General features: G+C 55.1%; 1 non-coding gene and 1 pseudogene across 1 annotated transcript; both read right to left on the minus strand.

Moving 5' to 3' along the window:
- Positions 1-3,032: 3,032 nt before the first annotated feature.
- On the minus strand, positions 3,033-3,186 carry LOC138562826 (5.8S ribosomal RNA; annotated as a pseudogene).
- A 5,295-nt stretch (positions 3,187-8,481) lies between these two features.
- On the minus strand, positions 8,482-12,005 carry LOC138562828 (28S ribosomal RNA). The gene has a single exon (XR_011299349.1). It is a non-coding gene; the product is annotated as a 28S ribosomal RNA (ribosomal RNA).
- Positions 12,006-18,750: the final 6,745 nt, after the last annotated feature.

Below are 18,750 nucleotides of genomic sequence, written 5' to 3' on the forward strand. Positions count from 1 at the left end.
TTCTTTGAAAACTTGACCTTCCGTGGGGCCGGTGGCTGGGACCCCTCCCCACAGAAGAAATAACTTATTTTGAGTGGCGGCTGTGGCCCATCACTTTGAAAGTGATGGGCCCCAGCTGCCCAAATATATGCTTTTTCTTTTAAAATCTTACCTTCCATGGGGCCTCTGCGCACGCACGCACCTATTTTTGTCATCAGGCTCAGCATGGCCGTGGCGGTGGTGCCCCCATGGAAGGTAGCCTACATGATTGAGGCAAGGGCAAGGCCCAGGACCGGGCGGGGCACAGGTGGCACTGGCAGCTTGGTCCCTGGTGGACTCCTGGGTGACTGTGTCTGTGACCTGCCTTAATGGCTGGCTGGTAAGTCACTTGTTGTTGCGTGCAGTGCAGCCTCAGCCTGTCATAGTCAAATGATCAGGCAAGGCCCAGGTCGAGGCCTGGGTGGCAGCACAGTCCCCTGGTGGTGTCCTGACTGCCCAGGAGTCAGGACCCCACCAGGGGCCCGTCTGCGACCGGGCTTCTGTCTGTATGACCTGTGTGCAGTGTACTGCTGACTGCAGTCAGTGCCAGGCCCAGGTCAATTTCTGTGTCCAGGGGCTGCCGGCTGCCGCAGACTGAGTTGGATGACTCTGCCGCAGGTGGTCGGGCCCGTGGATTGTGCCCAAAAGTACGTTTTTACTTTTTTCTTTGAAAACCTGGCCTTCCGTGGGGCCGGTGGCCGGGGCCCCGCCCCACCCCACGGAAGGTAGGTTTTAAAAGAAATAACTTATTTTGAGTGGCAGCTGTGGCACATCACTTTGAAAGTGATGGGCCCCAGCCGACCAAATATACGTTTTTTCTTTTAAATCTTACGTTCCGTGGGGCGCTGCGCCGCCCACCTATTTTTGTCATCATCAGGCTCAGCATGGACATGGCGGTGGCGGCCCCACGGAAGGTAGCCTACGTGATTGAGACAAGGTAGGACAAGGCCCAGGACCGTGCGGGGCACAGGCGGCAGTGTGGTCCCACTAGTCTGTCACATAAGGAGACATTTGTATGCCCAAGTCCGACACTGGATAGCATTCATCTAAACAAAACATGAACTATGTATTTTTGCCTGGGTGTTTCCGTTCTTCCTTTTAATGTTATCGGATTCATTAGTTCACAAACGAGCTTTAGCGAGGGCACCCAGTCCTGAACAGTGCACGTATTGGGCCAAAAACGAACCGGCTGCACTTCGCGAGAAAAGCCCATGCAAAGACGAACTTCTGAAATGTCATTTCAGGCAAAGATACACACATGGAAACTAGACGGGGATAAACATGGTGCACGTGCCCACTAATCTGTCCTCATAAATAAAAGCACTAGTTAAGTATTCGTGTATAATTCTCAAACGTCTTTTGCTGTCATTTTTTTACAAAATTCCAGTGCATGTTTTCTATCCTGATGTGTGGTTTATACACCAGATGTGGCCCCTTAACCTGGGTACAATACATCCAAGCATGTGCTCCGAATGATAGCACATGCAGTCCTCAGATAGGAATCCTCAGATAGAGGTGGGTGTCTGTTACACCCCGCAGTTTAGTGAAGTATGTCAAGAACATGTCAGTGGGAAGGAGATATCCGAATATGCACTCTCCTCTGGCTCCTGAATATTGGGTGACAAAACATATTTAGTTTTTTAATATGTGTTAAGGTGGAAAGAGGCACTAAAGGAGAAGTAGCACAGGCCGTTGATTTCACAACAATGTCTTGCAGAAATTACTTGTTCCAAGTTATACAACACCATGCTCATGCTTGAAGGAAGGGTGAAGGAGGATGCATTTATGTGATGACTGATAAGGGCTTGAGAGTAAATTGATTACACAAAACACCTGGATGAGGTGACTGAGGAACGGGCTGAGGGGAGGGTGCACTTCCTGAGATAAATGATTAACAATAATTGGTGTACTTTAACTGACTGTCAGATGGGGCAGAAGGGGAAGAGACAAAAACAGTGCAACAGTGACTGAAACAGAATACTTTTTTATTTATTTGCATTTTTAAAGTGCTCACACAGCCCGGGGGCATTGAGGCGCAGTTACAGGAGGAGCATGTCTTAGTTGCGTATTTATAACTAAAAAGTCGGGGATCAAACTTGTGTTGCTTCGTGTCGTCTTGCTTCCAATCGAGCACGTTGCTGCTGAGCTATCCTGAGTCCCGGGACAATGATTGCAACGTAGCTCCACTCAGAGCAATTTGGGAAACAAGGCGGTGGGAGGGGATGGGCCATTCATTCTACAAAATTGACAATTAAGATAACATCCACAGGTTTGCAACAATTTTATCAAATGCATTATCACTTCGAGGACAGCAAGTATGGTCCAGACCTCTAACAAGTGTGGTCTAGAACTTAGAAGTGTGTTCAAATGCATACTTTTGCCACTGGGTTTGCCGGAATGCTAGAACCACTACACCTACCATAACAAGTGTTTTCCAACTTTAAAGCATTATACTTTCTCAACCCATGTGTGCCCTTCCCCATCCATCCAACTACTAGCCTGTGTCAGCAGTTGCTGCAGCGCCAAACATGTGGCATGGAGCAGCAGCAGTGTGATGGGCTGGTGGTGTGCCGATCTAGGTAGGTCTAGCACTGAACTGGCGCGGCCGGCGCGCCCGCGCTGAGGGCGGTGCCGCACCCACACTGCGGGCTGCACCGCGCCGGGAATTATGCGGCCAATATTTCTTGGGCACTGGCACTTCTTTTTTTACAAATTAAGCACTGACCGGGAGCAACCCATGAACGCCATGGAACTCAAGGCCGGACGCTATAAGCGGTTATAGCCCCGTGGAATGAAGGGGCCCACTCAGGGCGCCCTTGACACACACACCCCGTTTTGGTCTTGACCGCACATGAGTGACACTTTCCCGAGGACCGGGACCAGCCCACGAATGTCATAGAATCAAGCCTGTAACAGCACAACGGCCTCCCCGTAGGCCACCGGGTGGAAAAAGGGAAAGGGGTCCCTGCGACAGCCCCAGCCAGGAGGGCGTCCCGGGGCAATTGATGTTCGAGCAACCTTCAAAGAGGCATAGCCCCGGGAGGAACCTGGGGCTGCAAGGTGCGTTTGAAGTATCGCTGATCAATGTGTGCTACAATTCACACTAATTCTAGCAGCTAGCTGTGTTCGTCTTCGATGAGCGAGCCGAATGATCCACCGCCAAGAGTCACAGGCAAATTTTTTTTGTTCCAGACATTGGCCCGAACTTGGCCCGAACTTGCAAGTGCAGGAGAGGTTGGGGGGGGCAGCGCCACCTGTCCCGCCCGCCGCGGACGAGACAGCCCGCCACCCCGTCTAGCTTCCCCATTCAGGAGTCAGCCGAGACCATAAGGATTTTAAGACAAAACAAACAAAAATCCTGGTGCTCAGCCTGGGAAGCATGCACGCGGTCTGCAGCAGCAGCAGGACAGCAGAGCTTCACACAGCGACGGAGGCAGGCTGCTCTGCTGCCAGCCCACCTGGCCCAATTCCCGTTCGTCCTTCCCTGACCCTGTCCGCCGCTCCCCTTTTGGGGAGCCGGACGGAGAGGCGGGCCAGAGACAACACAGGCACGGGGGGGTCATGTGGGACCGCTAGAGTCTTCAAAACGCAGCCCGTGGCCGAGCTCCAGGTACCTGGGCAAGAGGAAAGTCCCCCGCTGCGCCGGTGGGCCTGGCCAATGCTTGCCCCGGACGTCGGTGGCCAGAACCTCGACGCCCACCCATCGAGTAAGCCCGGCTGCGCCATGGCTCAGGGCTCGCCTGGCATGCCGGGTCCCTGTCCACCCTGGGGAGGCATCCCCCGAGAACGTCCTGGCTTCCCCCAGCTCCCGGCTGCTTCCACTCGGGGCTTCCCTGCCGACTGGGGTGTGCCCACCAACGCCCGGTCCGCTGGTGTGTCGGTTGGAAGAGCGCACCTCCGCCCAGCATGACGGCTCAGGGGCTCAATCAGTGAGGAGAGGACGGGGGCTGCTCGGTGCTCTGTCTCTCCGGTGGGGGGACGTCCCCAGCAGGTTAACCCAACCCTGTCGCCTTTCCCCGTCCGTCTGCTGGGTCGCAGATCCCCCCTCCCGGCACCTAGTCCCCCACACACCCCGTCCGTAGACCGCTCGGCTGGCCGGACCGTAGCACGAGGGGCACCCCGGGCTGTGAGTTGTGCACATCTGGGACATAACCGTGGTCGAGCACGCAGCTCTCCCTCTGTCTGCTCTGCCGTTAATGATCCTTCCGCAGGTTCACCTACGGAAACCTTTTTATGACTTTTACTTCCTCTAGATAGTCAAATTTTGTCATATTCTCGGCGCCCCGCCAGGGCCCTTGCGGACCCCAGCGGGGTCGATCCGAGGACCTCACTAAACCAGCCAATCGGTAGTAGCGATGGGCGGTGTGTACAAAGGGCAGGGACTTAATCAATATAAGCTTATGACCCGCACTTACTGGGAATTCCTCATTCATGGGAAATAATTGCAATCCCAATTCCTATCACGAACAGGGTTCAGTGGGGGACCCGCACCTGTCGGTGAAGTGTAGACACACGCTGATCCATTCAGTGTAGCCTGCCTGCAGCCCCGGACATCTAAGGGCATCACAGACCTGTTATTGCTCGATCTTGTGTGGCTGAACGCCACTTTTCCCTCTAGGAAGTTGAACATTGCCTGCTGGGGTCGCACAACTAGTTAGCATGGAGGAGTCTCGTTCGCTATCGGAATTAACCAGACAAATCGCTCCACCAACTAAGAACGGCCATGCACCACCACCCACAGAATTGAGAAAGAGCTATCAATCTGTCAATCCTTTCTGTGTCCGGGCTGGTTGAGGTTTACTGTGTTGAGTCAAAGTAAGCTACAGGCTCCACTCCTGGTGGTGCCCTTCTGTCAATTCCTTTAAGTTTCAGCTTTGCAACCATACTCCCCCGGCATCCAAAGACTTTGGTTTCCCGGAAGCTGCTCAGTGGGTCATAGGACTAACGCCACCGGATCGCTAGTCAACATCAGTTAAGGTTGCAACTACAATGGTATCTGATCGTCTGCGAACTTCCGACTTTCGTTCTTGATTAATGAAAACATTCTTGGCAAATGCTTTTGCTTTCGTTCCTCTTGCGCCGGTCCAAGAATTTCACCTCTGGCGGCACAATATGAATGCCCACAGCCGTCCCTCTAAATCATGGCCCCAGTTCTGAAAACCAACAAAATAAAACCAGAGTTCTATTCCATTATTCCTATCTGAAGTATTCAGGTGACAGGCCTGCTTTGAAAACCCTATTTTTTTCAAAGTTAACGCTTCAGACCCCCCAGGACACTCAGTCAAAAGCATCAAGGGGGCGCTGAGAGGCATGGGCTGGGACAGGCAGTTGCACGCCTCACGGTTGACCATCAGCTCGATCCCAAGATCCAACTACAAGCTTTTTAACTGCAGCAACTTTAATATACGCCATTGGAGTTGGAATTACTACGGCTGCTGGAACCAGACTTGCTTTCCAAGGGTTCCTCGTTAAAAGATTTAAAGTGTACTCATTCCAATTACAGGGCCTCAAAAGAGTCCTGTATTGTTATTTTTCATCACTACCTCCCCGAGTCAGGAGTGGGTAATTTGCACGCCTGCTGCCTTCCTTGGATGTGGTAGCCGTTACTCAAGCTCCGTCTCCGGAATCGTACCCTGATTCCCTGCTACCCGTGGTCACCATGGTAGGCACAGAAAGTACCATCGAAAGTTGATAGGGCAGACATCCGAATGCAGTGGTAGGGGGTTTGCCCACATGCCGCCCCCAGAGTGGCGACGGAGGGTGTCAGCACCCTGCAGAACGTGCGTTCTAAACTTCTGGAGAAAGGTGCTTGGCGGAGCAGGGGCCATGTCATGGCTTGCGGTAGGCCCAGAATGGGGCAAGCACCACCCGACCCCATCCACTCTGATCTTACCACTGGGGAGCTGCTGGGCTGCTCGGCCTTTGCTCGGAGGGGAGAGCCGCCCACTTAAGGGGACTCTCCCAAAGGGGCGGGGCATACACGGTCCCAAGGCGGGTGTAAGTGAATTGCTTGAAACAACATCCGAGGCTGGCCAAGCAGTCCAACTGTAGACAGACCAAGTGCACCAAATCGATCCCATGGAGTGCTCGGAAGAGCACCCCCAGCAGGCCAATCGCTGCTGGAGTGCTGCATGGGGCACAACCCCCATCTAGCTGGTGGAGGTGCGGTGGTTTCACCATAGAGCCAGGGTTGGGCAGCGAGAACCTGGAAGGGAGCGCAGACAGGTCCCTCTCACCCTGTCTATAGTAATCTGGAGGAAGGTGACTAAGCTTTCTTGTAATCTGTGTACCCAGAGTGACAGAGGGGATCTCTCTGAAAACCCGTCGGGACTTCCAGAGCAGCCCCGGCATCTCGTCCTTGCAGTTATTCCTATGGCCAACGACCAGATGGCTGGGCTCGGAGAGTGGCCATCTGGTAGGGCAATGCATCCCAATGAGCCTGGACGGGAAGGGCCTTTGCCCCCCCTCCTGAAAAAGGACCGAGGGCCGGCAGGTGCCCAAGGGCATGGGCCAGCATCAACGGTCATCCTCGAGCTCTGGCCAGGCCGCCTTAGAGATTTCCCCCACCCCATCCACGTAAGAGGATTCCCGTCCGCCTTAGAGCTTGTCCCTTTGGGGAGGGACAGTCGGGCCACATGTGAGGCAGGCGCCCAAGGGCGGGGGAGCAACACCCCCGACCCTAGTGGCCCTGGCACTTTAGCAGGGCCCCTTTAGATCTTTTCCCTCCGAGGAGGGATGGGGACCGCCACCGGGGCTCCCTGCGACCGCCTCCAGGCTTGGAGACTCTCAACCCACACACATGAGGCAGACGCCCAAGGCCCGGGAGGGGGGCAGCAGCCCCAACCATCCTGGAGCTCGGGCCCGGGCCACCTTAGAGCTTCGCCCTCCACATTAGAGCTTTTCCAGCAAGGAGTTCCCCGGGGGCCGCCGCCGGGTTTGGGGATGGCCAACAGGTGCCCATGGCCGAGTTGCAGCAGCCCTGGTCGCCTCCTCGGAGTTCTGGCCTGGTCCGCCCTGGAGCTTCTCCCTCCATGCTAGAGCTTTTCCCTCCAGGGAGGGATGGGGACCCTGCCGGGGCCGCGCCGGGCTTGGGGTCGGCCGACAGGCGCCCAAGGCCGGGTTGTAACAGACCCAGCCCCCTGCCTGGAGCTCTGGCCCGGGCTGTCTTAGAGCTTCTCCCGTCACGTTAGAGCTTTTCCCTTCCTGGTAAAGATGGGGACACTGCCGGGCTCCGATGGGCCGAAGTCGGGCTTGGGGATGTCCATCAGGTTCCCAATGCTGGTTTGTAGCAGCCCCTCCCTGGAGCTCCGGCCTGGGTCGCCTTAGAGCTTTCTCACCACGTTTGAGATTTTCCCTCCGGGGAGGGACAGGGACCCTGCCGAAGCTCCCCGGGGCTGCCGGGATTAACACAGAAACACAGTGGGACTCAGGGGCGGCCACTACAAGCACCTCTTGACACACGCACCCTGTTTTGTACTTAGATCGCACACGGGAGGCACTGGACCGAGGACCAGGAGACACCCAAGAACGCCATGGAACTCAAGGCGGACGCTATAAGCGGTTATAGCCACGTGGAGGGAAGGGACCCGCTCAAGGCACACCTTGACACACGCACCACATTTTGGACTTGACCGCACGTGGGTGACACTTGCCCGAGGACCGGAACCAGCCCACGAATGCCATGGAACCAAGGCCGGTAACAGTGGAGTGGCACATCTACGCCGAGCATTAAGCCCCCACGCAGTGGGCGCTCATGGAACCCGACCCGAGACAAATGTAGGAGCCAGCTGTGCCAGCCAAAACTCGGGCCATCTGCCCCGCCGGCCGCAACTCGGGCTATCTGGTCCTACACCCCGGGCCAGATGGGCTGGCGGCCCACCGGCCACGCCTGCCCAGGTCCTACAGTCCAGGTGCACTGGCTTAAGGTGCCACCCCCCTGCGCTCCAGGGTGGGGGCTTAAGCCGCAGACTCTTTTTCCCACCCTGCCTGGGGCTTAAGGCACCACCTCTGCGCACTCGAGCCGGGGCTGAGGAGACACTTCCGCACTGACTATTAAGCACCCACGAGGTGGGGCCTTAAAGACCCCGACCAGAGACAAATACAGGAGCCATCCACGCCAACCGCATCTCAGGCCATCTGGTCCACCGGTCGCAACTCGGGCCATCTGGGCTTACTCCCCAGGCCAGTTGGCCCGGTGCCCTGCTGGCCGTGCCTGCCCCGACCCCACCATCCAGGGGCACAGGCTTAAGGTACCAAGCCTGCACACCCCTTGGGATATCTTGAAGCCTCTCTTCCCTCGCCCTGTCCAGGGGCTTAGGGCACCACCTTGACGGCCCGGGTTGAGGCCATCAGGTCTGCCAGTCTGCGGGTGTGTACCTATGGTGGTGGGAGTTTCCTGTGCACCCCACGGCACAGCAGGAAGAAGGATGGAGACCTTTGGAGCGGCAGTGCCACCGCCATGTGACAAAAGCTTGGCTCAGAGAATGACTTTCAATAGATCGCAGCGAGGGTAGCTTCTCTGCCACTTAAAAAACCCTGACCCAGAATCAGGTCATCTACAAATGATTTAGCACCAGGTTCCCCACGGACATGCGGTTCACTACGAGCGAAAGAGGCAGCCCCCTTCTGTCCACACTCGGTTCCTGAGGCGAATGGGTCTACGCACCGGCCCAGAGGCCGGCTATCCTAGGCCAACCAAGGCTCCACAGCACTGCTGTATCGTTATGGTTTAGGGGGGATTCTGACTTAGAGGCATTCAGTCATAATCCCACAGATGGTAGCTTCCCCCCATTGGCTCCTCAGCCAAGCACATACACCAAATGTCTGTAACTTTGGATCCTCTCGTACTGAGCAGGATTACTATTGCAACAACACATCAGCAGTAGGGTAAAACTAGCCTGTCTCACGACGGTCTAAACCCAGCTCACGTTCCCAATTAGTGGGTGAACAATCCAATGCTTGGTGAAATCTGCTTCACAATGATAGGAAGAGCCAACATCGAAGGATCAAAAGCGACATCGCTATTAACGCTTGGCCGCAACAATCCAGTTATCCCTGTGGTAACTTTTCTGACACCTCCTGCTTGAAACCCAAAAAGTCAGAAGGATCGTGAGGCCCCGCTTTCACAGTCTGTATTCATACTGATAATTCGAGCTCAAGGACGCTTTTGTCCTTCTGCTCCACAGAGGTTTCTCTTCTCCCTGAGCTCGCCTTAGGACACATGCATTATCGTTTGACAAGTGTACCGGTCCAGTCAAACTCCCCACCTGCCACTGTCCTCAGAGCGGGTCGTGCCCAGTGTGCGCGGGTGCTTGGAGCCAGAAGCGAGTAAGTGAAAAAACGATAAGAGTAGTTCTATTTCACTGGCGGCCCGACAGCGTTCCACTTTTCCTACACGGCTCATGTCTCTTCATGGTGCAAGACTAGAGTCAAGCGCAACATGGTATTCCTTCCCCGCTGATTCCACCAAGCCTGTTCCTGTGGCTGTGGTTTCACTAGTTAGAAGGCAGGGACAGTGGGAATCTCATTCATCCATTCATGCGCGTCACTAATTAGATGACGAGGCATTTGGCTACCTTAAGAGAGTCATAGTTACTCCTGATGTTTACCCGCGTTCATTGAATTTCTTCACTTTCACATGCAGAGCACTCAGCAGAAATCACATTGTGTCAACACCCACCGCGGGCCTTTGTGATGCTTTTTTTAATAAAACAGTCGGATTCCCCTGGCCCGCACCAGTTCAAGTCAGCTGCTGGGTGTCGGCCGAGGCAGAATGCCGTCCCCCGAACCTCAGTAGGGGAAGGGAGAGAGGCGACCACCGCACATCAGGTGATCCATCGGAAGGACCCAGCTCATGTCCAGAGTCGGCGCCGCGCCCGGGGAGGAGACGCCTCGTCCAGCCATGGCTCATGCCCAGCCTGACCGACCCAGCCCTTAGTGCCAATCCTTATCCTGAAGTCACAGATCTGACTTGCCAACTTCCTTTACCTACATTGTTCCAACATGCCAGAGGATGTTCACCTTGGAGACCTGCTGCGGATATGGGAACGTCCCGGAGCAAGTTTTACACCATCTCCCCCAGATTTTCAGGGATCAGGGAGAACTCACCGGACGCTGCTGGAACAGCAATGCTTTTCAAGGCTTGGGTGCCTCTCTCGTGACAAACACATTCCAGGGTGCCCTGCCCCTCACAAAGAAAAGAGAATTATCCCGGGGCTCCCACCAGAATCTCCGGGATCATATGCGTTACTGCACTGGACGCCGCAAGGGCACCCGTCTCTCCCACTCCGGGTTCAGGGATCTTAACCCAACTCCCTTTCGACCGACTGAGGGCAACGGAGGCCATCGCCCATCCCTTCCGAATGGCGCTCGGCCATCTCTTAGGACTGACTGAACCATGTTCAACTGCTGTTGACATGGAACCCTTCTCCACTTCGGCCTTCAAAGTTCTCATTTGAATATTTGCTACTACCACCAAGATCTGCACCTGCGGCAGCTCCACCCGAGCCCTCACCCCTGGCTTCCGTGCACACTGCAGCAGCCCTTCTACTCTTTGCCGCTCAGCCCCTGCAGCTCTCAGCGCCGGCGACAGCCGGGTATGGGCTCGAAGGTCCAGCGCCATCCATTTTCAGGGCTAGTTGATTTAGCAGGTGAGTTCTTACACACTCCTTAGCGGATTCTGACTTCCATGGCCACCGTCCTGCTGTCTATATCAACCAACACCTTTTCTGGGGTCTGATAAGTGTCAGCATCAGGCATCTTAACCCAGCGTTTGGTTCATACCACAGCTCCAGTTCTGCTTACCGAAAGTGGCCCACTGGGCACTCGCACTCTATGCCTGGATCCACACCAGCGAGCCAGGCTTCTTACCCATTTAAAGTTTGAGAATAGGTTGAGATTGTTTCGGCCCCAAGACCTCTAATCATTCGCTTTACCAGATAAAGCTTGGTTTTCTGAGCGCCAGCTATCCTGAGGGAAACTTCGGAGGGAACCAGCTACTAGATGGTTCGATTAGTCTTTTGCCCCTATACCCAGCTGGCGCTCACCTTCATTGCGCCACATTGCGTCACAGGGTTTTGTTCGGCCCTCCAACTCACGCACGTGCTAGACTTCATGCTCCATGTTTTAAGACGGGTCGGGTGGGTAACCAACATCACTGCAGATCTCTGGCGCTCTTCGTGGACCTCCCCGCCCGGTGGGGCGTCACTGTTGGGGGGCCCTGCAGACAGTCCACCCCAGTTGACAGTCGCACCGGGAGCAGGGGACCCTTTCCCGATCGCCACCCTAGTGACACCTGAAAGGGACATTTTTGGTTGCCAGAAATGGGGCGCAGCGGCAGTCAATCTCCCTCGGCCCTGCTTCCAGGAAGCTGTAACACTCTCCGCCGGAACGGAGAGCCTCCTGCCCCCCGGGGCCTTCCCAGCTGACCCTGAGCCTGTCGCGGTGCACCGCCATGGAGGAAATGCACCCTGCGGGGGCCGGGTGCGCCCGGGTGGCGGTCCATTGAGGGAATCTACTGTTCCAGACGACCGACCTGCCTGTCATGTTGAATGCACCGGGCGGAATGCACTGACCCCACCCGTTTACATCTCAACGGTTTCACAGCATCTTGAACTCTCTCTTCAAAGTTCTTTTCTACTTTCCCTTACGGTACTTGTTGGCTATCCGTCTCGCGCCCGTATTTAGACTTAGATGGAGTTTACCATCCGCTTCGGGCTGCATTCCCAAGCAACGCGACTCCGAGAAGACCCGATCTCAGCGCGCCGTCCGCCGGGTGAGCCTCGATCAGATGGACCTGGGCCCGCTGAGAGACGCCAGGGAGTCATTCTACTGTATGCCACATTTCCCGTGCCTGCCCCCCGACGGGGATTCAGCGCTGGGTTCTTCCCTGTTCAATCATCGTTACTAAGGGAATCCTGGTTAGTTTCTTTTCCTCCGCTTAGTAATATGCTTAAATTCAGCAGGTCAGCATGTCTGATCTGAGGTTGTAGTCGAGGGAGCAGAAGAGCTGCGTGCGTGGCCGGCCTCGGGCCCGGGGCTGTACGGGGGTATTAGCCCCAGCCTTGCACTTCTGGTGCTTCCCATCGTGCAATTTCTCGGTCCGCGGCCAAAACCCACCTAGTCACGAGTCCCGTGCTCTGTGATGTCCCACGCCAGCAGCTGTGGGACACCACACACAGCACAGCCTGGTGCCCCGGGTCAGGGTGAAGGTGCACCAGGCTTTTTCAAGGCCCGCCTCCACCACTGCTGCTGGGGCCTGCCGGATGCCCAGCCCTCCTGCAAGCCGCGCGAGTTAGGTAGACGGGGAGGCCGGGACACGCCAGCCACAAGTCTGCGCAGCCAGGTCCAGGGATCCTGCGACGGGGCTGATTGGGGTCTGACCTTAGGGGGACGAAGGGAACAGGGTCCCTGTGACAGCCCCAGCCATGCCCCCGGGAGGGAACCAAGGGCGATTAACGTTCAAGCAACCCACAGAAAGGCATAGCCACAGAAGGAACCCGGGGCCGGAAGGTGCATTTGAAGTGTCGATGATCAATGTGTCCTGCAATTCACACTAATTCTTGTAGCTAGCTGTGTTCATCATCGACACGCGAGCCGAGTGATCCAGTCACAGGCAACCTTTTTTTGTTCCACATGTCAGCCTGAACCTGCCAGTGCAGGAGAAGCTGGGAGGGAGGCAGCACCGCCTCTCTGCCTGGAGCTCTGGCCCGGGCTGCCTTAGAGCTTCTCCCGCCATGTTAGAGCTTTTCCCTTCTGGGGAAAGATGGGGACAATGCCGGGCTCCGATGGGCCGCAGTCGCGCTTGGGGATGTCCATCAGGTTCCCAAGGCTGGGTTACAGCAGCCCTTCCCTGGAGCTCCGGCCTGGGTCGCCTTAGAGCTTTCTCACCACGTTTGAGATTTTCCCTCCGGGGAGCGATGGGGACCACGCCGAATCTCCCCGGGGCTGCCGCCGGGCTTGGGCACGGTTAACCTGCTCATGAGGCAGGCACCCAAGGCCAGCCCCTCCAGTCACCCTGGGGCTTCAGTGTGGCCCCTTTACAGCTTTTCCCTGTGGACAGAGCGGGTGAGATGGGCCGGTGGTGCGCTCGCTGCATCGGGATACCACCTCAGCTGGCACGCGATGGCCCTCACCTTCATTGCGCCACATTGCGTCACAGGGTTTTGTTCGGCCCTCCAACATACGCACGTGTTGGACTCCATGCTCCATGTTTCAAGACGGGTCGGGTGGGTAACCGACATCACTGCAGACCTCTGGCACCCTTCGTGGACCTCCCCGCCCGGTGGGGCGACGCTGTTGGGGGCCCTGTTGACAGTCCACCCCAGTTGACAGTCGCACCGGGAGCAGGGGACCCTGTCTCCATCGCCACCCTAGTGACCCCTGAAAGGGACATTTTTGGTTGCCAGAAATGGGGCGCGGCGGCAGTCAATCTCCCTCGGCCCTGCTGCCAGGAGGCTGTAACACTCTCCGCCGGAACGGAGATCCTCCTGCCCCCCGGGGCCTTCCCAGCTCACCCTGAGCCCGTCGCGGTGCACCGCCATGGAGGAAATGCACCCTGTGGGGGCCGGGTGCGCCCGGGTGGCGGTCCAGCGAGGGAATCTACTGTTCCAGACGACCGACCTGCCTGTCATGTTGAATCCACCGGGCGGACTGCACGGACCTCACCCGTTTACCTCTCAACGGTTTCACAGCCTCTTGGACTCTCTCTTAAAAGTTCTTTTCTACTTTCCCTTACCGTACTTGTTGGCTATCCGTCTCGCGCCTGTATTTAGCCTTAGATGGAGTCTACTATCTGCTTTGGGCTGCATTCCCAAGCAACGCGACTCAGAGAAGACCCGATCCCGGTGCGCTGTCTGCCGGGTTAGCCTCAATCAGAAGGACCTGGGCCCCCTGAGCGACGTCAAGGAATCATTCTACTGTATGCCACATTTCCCGTGCCTGCCCCCGACGGGGATTCAGCGCTGTGTTCTTCCCTGTTCAATCATCGTTACTGAGGGAATTCTGGTTAGTTTATTTTCCTCCGCTTAGTAATATGTTTAAATTCAGCAGGTCTGCATGTCTGATCTGAGGTTATAGTCGAGGGAGCAGAAGAGCTGCGTGGGTGGCCGGCCTCGGGCCCGGGGCTGTACGAGGGGTTTAGCCCCAGCCTTGCACATCTGGTGCTTCCCAGCGTGCGCTTTCCCGATCCGCGGCCAAAACACACCTAGTCACGAGTCCCGTGCTCCGTGATGTCCCACGCCAGCAGCTGTGGGACACCACACACAGCACAGCCTGGTGCCCCGGGGCAGGGTGAAGGTGCACCAGGCTTTTTCAAGGCCTGCCTCCACCGCTGCTGCTGGGGCCTGCCGGATGCCCAGCCCTCCTGCAAGCTGCGCGAGTTAGGTAGACGGGGAGGCCGGGATACGCCAGCCACAAGCCTGCGCAGCCAGGTCCAGGGATCCTGCGACGGTGCTGATCGGGGGCTGACCTTAGGGGGACAAAGGGAACAGGGTCCCTGTGACAGCCCCAGCCACGCCCCCGGGAGGGAAACAAGGGCGATTAACGTTCAAGCAACCCTCAGAAAGGCGTAGCCACAGAAGGAACCCGGGGCCGAAAGATGCATTGGAAGTGTCGATGATCAATGTGTCCTGCAATTCACACTAATTCTTGTAGCTAGCTGTGTTCATCATCGACACGCAAGCCGAGTGATCCAGTCACAGGCAACCTTTTTTTTGTTCCACACGTCAGCCTTGAACTTGCCAGTGCAGGAGAAGCTGGGAGGGAGGCAGCACCGCCTCTCCTGCCCGCCGCGGACGAGACAGCCCGGCGCCCCATCTAGCTTCCCCACTTGGGAGTCGGCTGAAACCATCAGGGGTTTTAAGACAAAACAAAATTAAATTCCAGTCGCTCAGCCCAGGAAGCCTGCCCACTGCCTGCAGCAGCAGCAGGGTGGCAGGGCTTCCCACAGTGATGGAGGCAGGCCGCTCCACCGCCGGCCCATCCGGCCCAATTCCCGCTCATCATTCCCCCACCCTAAACTCTCTGCCGCTCCTCTTTTGGGGAGCTGAACGGAGAGCCGGTCCAGAGACGGCATGGTGAGGGAGGCTTGGGTGGGAAAGCTACAGTCTTCAAACCGCAGCCCGGCCGCACATGGCCAAGCTTCATGTACCTGGGCAATAGGGAAGGTCGACCACTGTGCCGGCGGATGTGGGTGGCTGGAAACTCGATGCCCGTCCGTCGAGTAAATCCGGATGTGCCATGGCTCAGGGCTCACCCAGTGTGCTGGGCCTCTGTTTGCCCTGGGGAGGCATCCCTTGAGAACAGCCGGGCTTCCCTCGGCTCCCAGCTGCTACCACTCAGGGCTTACCTGCAGACGGGGGTGTGCCCACCAACGCCCAGCCCGCTGGCAGGTTGTGGTGGAAGAGTGCGCCCACGGCCATTGACAAGAGGATGGTGGGCTGCTCTGGGCTCCCTTTCTCCAGTGGGGCGTGTCCCTGGCAGGTTAACCTAACCCTGCCAGGCATCCCTGTCTGTCTGCTGGGTCGCAGAACCCCCCTCGGGAGGAAGGGAATCCCGCTCTATGGTGCCTGAGTCCCACGTGCCCCGGCCGCGGACCTCTCGGCTGGCCGGACCGTAGCTAGAGGGGCACCTCGGGCTGTGGGTTGTGCATGTCTGGAATGCAACCGAGGTCGGGCCCGTGCCTCTCCCTCCGGCTGCTCTGCCGTTAATGATCCTTCCGCAGGTTCCACAGGCTCACCTACGGAAACCTTGTTAAGACTTTTACTTTCTCTAGATAGTCAAGTTTGATCGTCTTCTCGGAGCTGTGCCAGGGCCGTTGCCGAACCCGGCAGGGCCAATCCGAGGACCTCACTAAACCATCCAATCGGTAGTAGCGACAGGCGGTGTGTACAAGGGCAGGGACTTAATCAACGCAAGCTTATGACCTGCACTTACTGGGAATTCCTCGTTCATGGGAAATAATTGCAATCCCCAATGCCTAAAAACAAAAGGGGTACAGCGGGTTACCCGCACCTGTCGGCAAAGGGTAGACACACGCTGATCCATTCAGTGTAGTGCTCATGCAGCCCCGGAAATCGAAGGGTCGAATGGCATCACAGACCTGTTATTGCTCGATCTTGTGTGGCTGAACGCCACTTGTCCCTCTAAGAAGTTAAACACTGGCCACTGGGAGTCACGTAACTAGTTAGCATGGAGGAGTCTTGTTAGTTATCAGAATTAACCAGACCAATCGCTCCACCACCAAAAAACGGCCATGCACCACCACCCACAGAATCGAGAAAGAGCTATCAATCTGTCAATCCTTTCCGTGTCCGGGCCAGGTGAGGTTTCCCGTGTTGAGTCAAATTAAAAAGAATGACAGTGACATTCACATGAACATACAGTCCCTGCATGTAACATGTTGGCTATAATGCACAGGAGATTAGATTAATTTGGAACGGTCTTTTGAAAAAAAGTTACCTCATCTTTCACTGCATTTTTCTATCGATTTTATTTCCTACAAAATTAGGGAGGATACTGCCTCATTGCCCCTTGACCTTACCCCTGTCTCAGCCCATATTGCCTCACTAAAATCCACCACCTTAATGTTGAAAGACAAACATGCGAAAAATGTGCAGTAAAATAATCAGAAGTGAAAGGTCTGTGGTAAAAACACTGGAGAGCCCGTTCATCCTTTAAACTGAAAACTAAACTTTGCTTTCAACGACAATAAGCAAATACCCCAACAAAACAAAAACCAAAAGGTTGCTCCTTTACACTCCATCACTCATCTATCTCTACCTTACACTATTCACACAAACAACCATCACGCAGCAGCAACTGCCTACAAGGACACCACACTAACTGGGCAACAGCAGTGCTGACCTTTCTAGCACTCACACACCCCTGCACGCAAGCGTCAAACTTGGGATTAGCAGCACTTACTTCCAGCGATGTATCTTGGGCTCTCCCTTCTGACTGAACAACACACCCACGGTTCTATAGGCCACCACTCACCTAGAAACACACCCACACACTAGACTAGGGTACTTCCAGCTTGCAAGCAATTACACCACAGGGTTTAAATATGTCTCTCTCTCTATTTTGCTAGCAACCCCCCTCCCTCTCTTCATGCAAGGCCATGCATAGCGAGCCAACCAAAATGGAAGAAGTGCTCTATACATAATCGCTTTGGAGTACAGTACATTAGATTATACAGACTATGGGCCTCATTCCTAGATTGGGGGTAGTCATGGCGCTATTTGCGCCATGACTGCCTCCAATAATGGGTCTGGCACCGTTGTGGTTCAATGGGGACTTACCGGTGTAGTCCGACCTTTGCGGGACCGGTAAGTCCCCATTGAAAAAGTCATTCCCCATTTGAGCCCCCATAGGGCTCAATGGGAATTGGGAAGGCGCTAATAACGGTACCACAAATTGCAGTACCATTATTAGCTCTGAAGTCCCTTAACGGGTCCCGTTCATAGCACTTGGTCAGATCAGGCGTTAAAGGAGGGACCCGCTAAGGGACCTCGTAGTAGGGCGGTAAGGGATTACTGGCACCAGTCTCCTTAACAGTGCCCGGTATCCCTTACTGCCCTACTCGGAATGAGGCCCTATGGCCTTCACTGGGACTCTAAGTTAATTGTAATCACAGGTCCTCTCTAGTATCTCCTTTTTAAACCTCTTTTGAAGCTCAAGAAAACATGTTGGTCCTGCAATTCTTTCAGCAGATTTTTCCAAAGTGACAGACCTTCAGGTGCTAGAAATTGAGATGAAGTTTTTGATTTCTTCGACTGGACCGCTGAAGTCTTGTTGCAGTGGATACTCTTATAATTCTTGAATAGGATGGTGTATCAGCCTACTGCAAAAAGAAAATGGCGCCCGTTTCCCGTATACCAGGAGTGCTACTTAAGAGTTGAGTTGTTAAGGATAGTAGCAACATTATGACACCATTAATGCTGCTATGAAAATGACAGGAACACATCCTTGCATTATTCATACAGCTTTTGTAATGAAGACATACTTGCATAACCAATTAAAAGGTATCCGTTCATTAAATGCTACAACATCTTAAATACGGTACAAATCCTGTTCACGACTGGTTGGCACATTTTATTCTGCAATCAAAGTTGCATCTTGGGGGCAAAACAGCAAATATGGAATCGTACCACAGAAAGACAGAGCAATTTCAACAGCGGTATGAGAGTAATATTTTTCAATGATACAAACTTCTTATTATGCCACTCCCAGCCAACCTGGAATCTTGGAAAGCCCCCATTCCAAGCCTCCTCAAAAGTGGGAGGCAGTCATCTTCCCTGCCGCCAGCAAGTAACAACTCCTGTTCCCTCTTCCATCCTACCCCAATTTCCACCTCAGTCGCCCACTCCCCCTCACCTTCTACCCCTGCCCCACTTACTTGCAGCTGCCTCATCACACGCCAGCACTTGGAACACTTAGTATATCCACGCTACCCAGTATGGCATTGGCCAACATGGAAAGGGCTAAGGGACTATGTGTAGATCCCTTCTCTCTTTTCCATGGTTACCATCCTGTTTGGTATGTTTTTTTAAAAAATGTGGGAAACAGCAACCTCAATGTAGCTCAACATAAAAATATCACCCTGGTAAAGCATGCCAGCATGCCAACAGCAATACACCTCTCTGTGTAGGGGAATTACCGATCAGGTAATGCCCGGCACATCAAGGGTTTATTGCTCTATAGTTGATGTGCATTACTGTTCAATCCTATAGA

The sequence above is a fragment of the Ambystoma mexicanum genome, unplaced genomic scaffold, assembly GCF_040938575.1.
Source record: "Ambystoma mexicanum isolate Mex_15411 unplaced genomic scaffold, UKY_AmexF1_1 Mex_scaf69, whole genome shotgun sequence".
Taxonomy (NCBI): Eukaryota; Metazoa; Chordata; class Amphibia; order Caudata; family Ambystomatidae; genus Ambystoma; species Ambystoma mexicanum.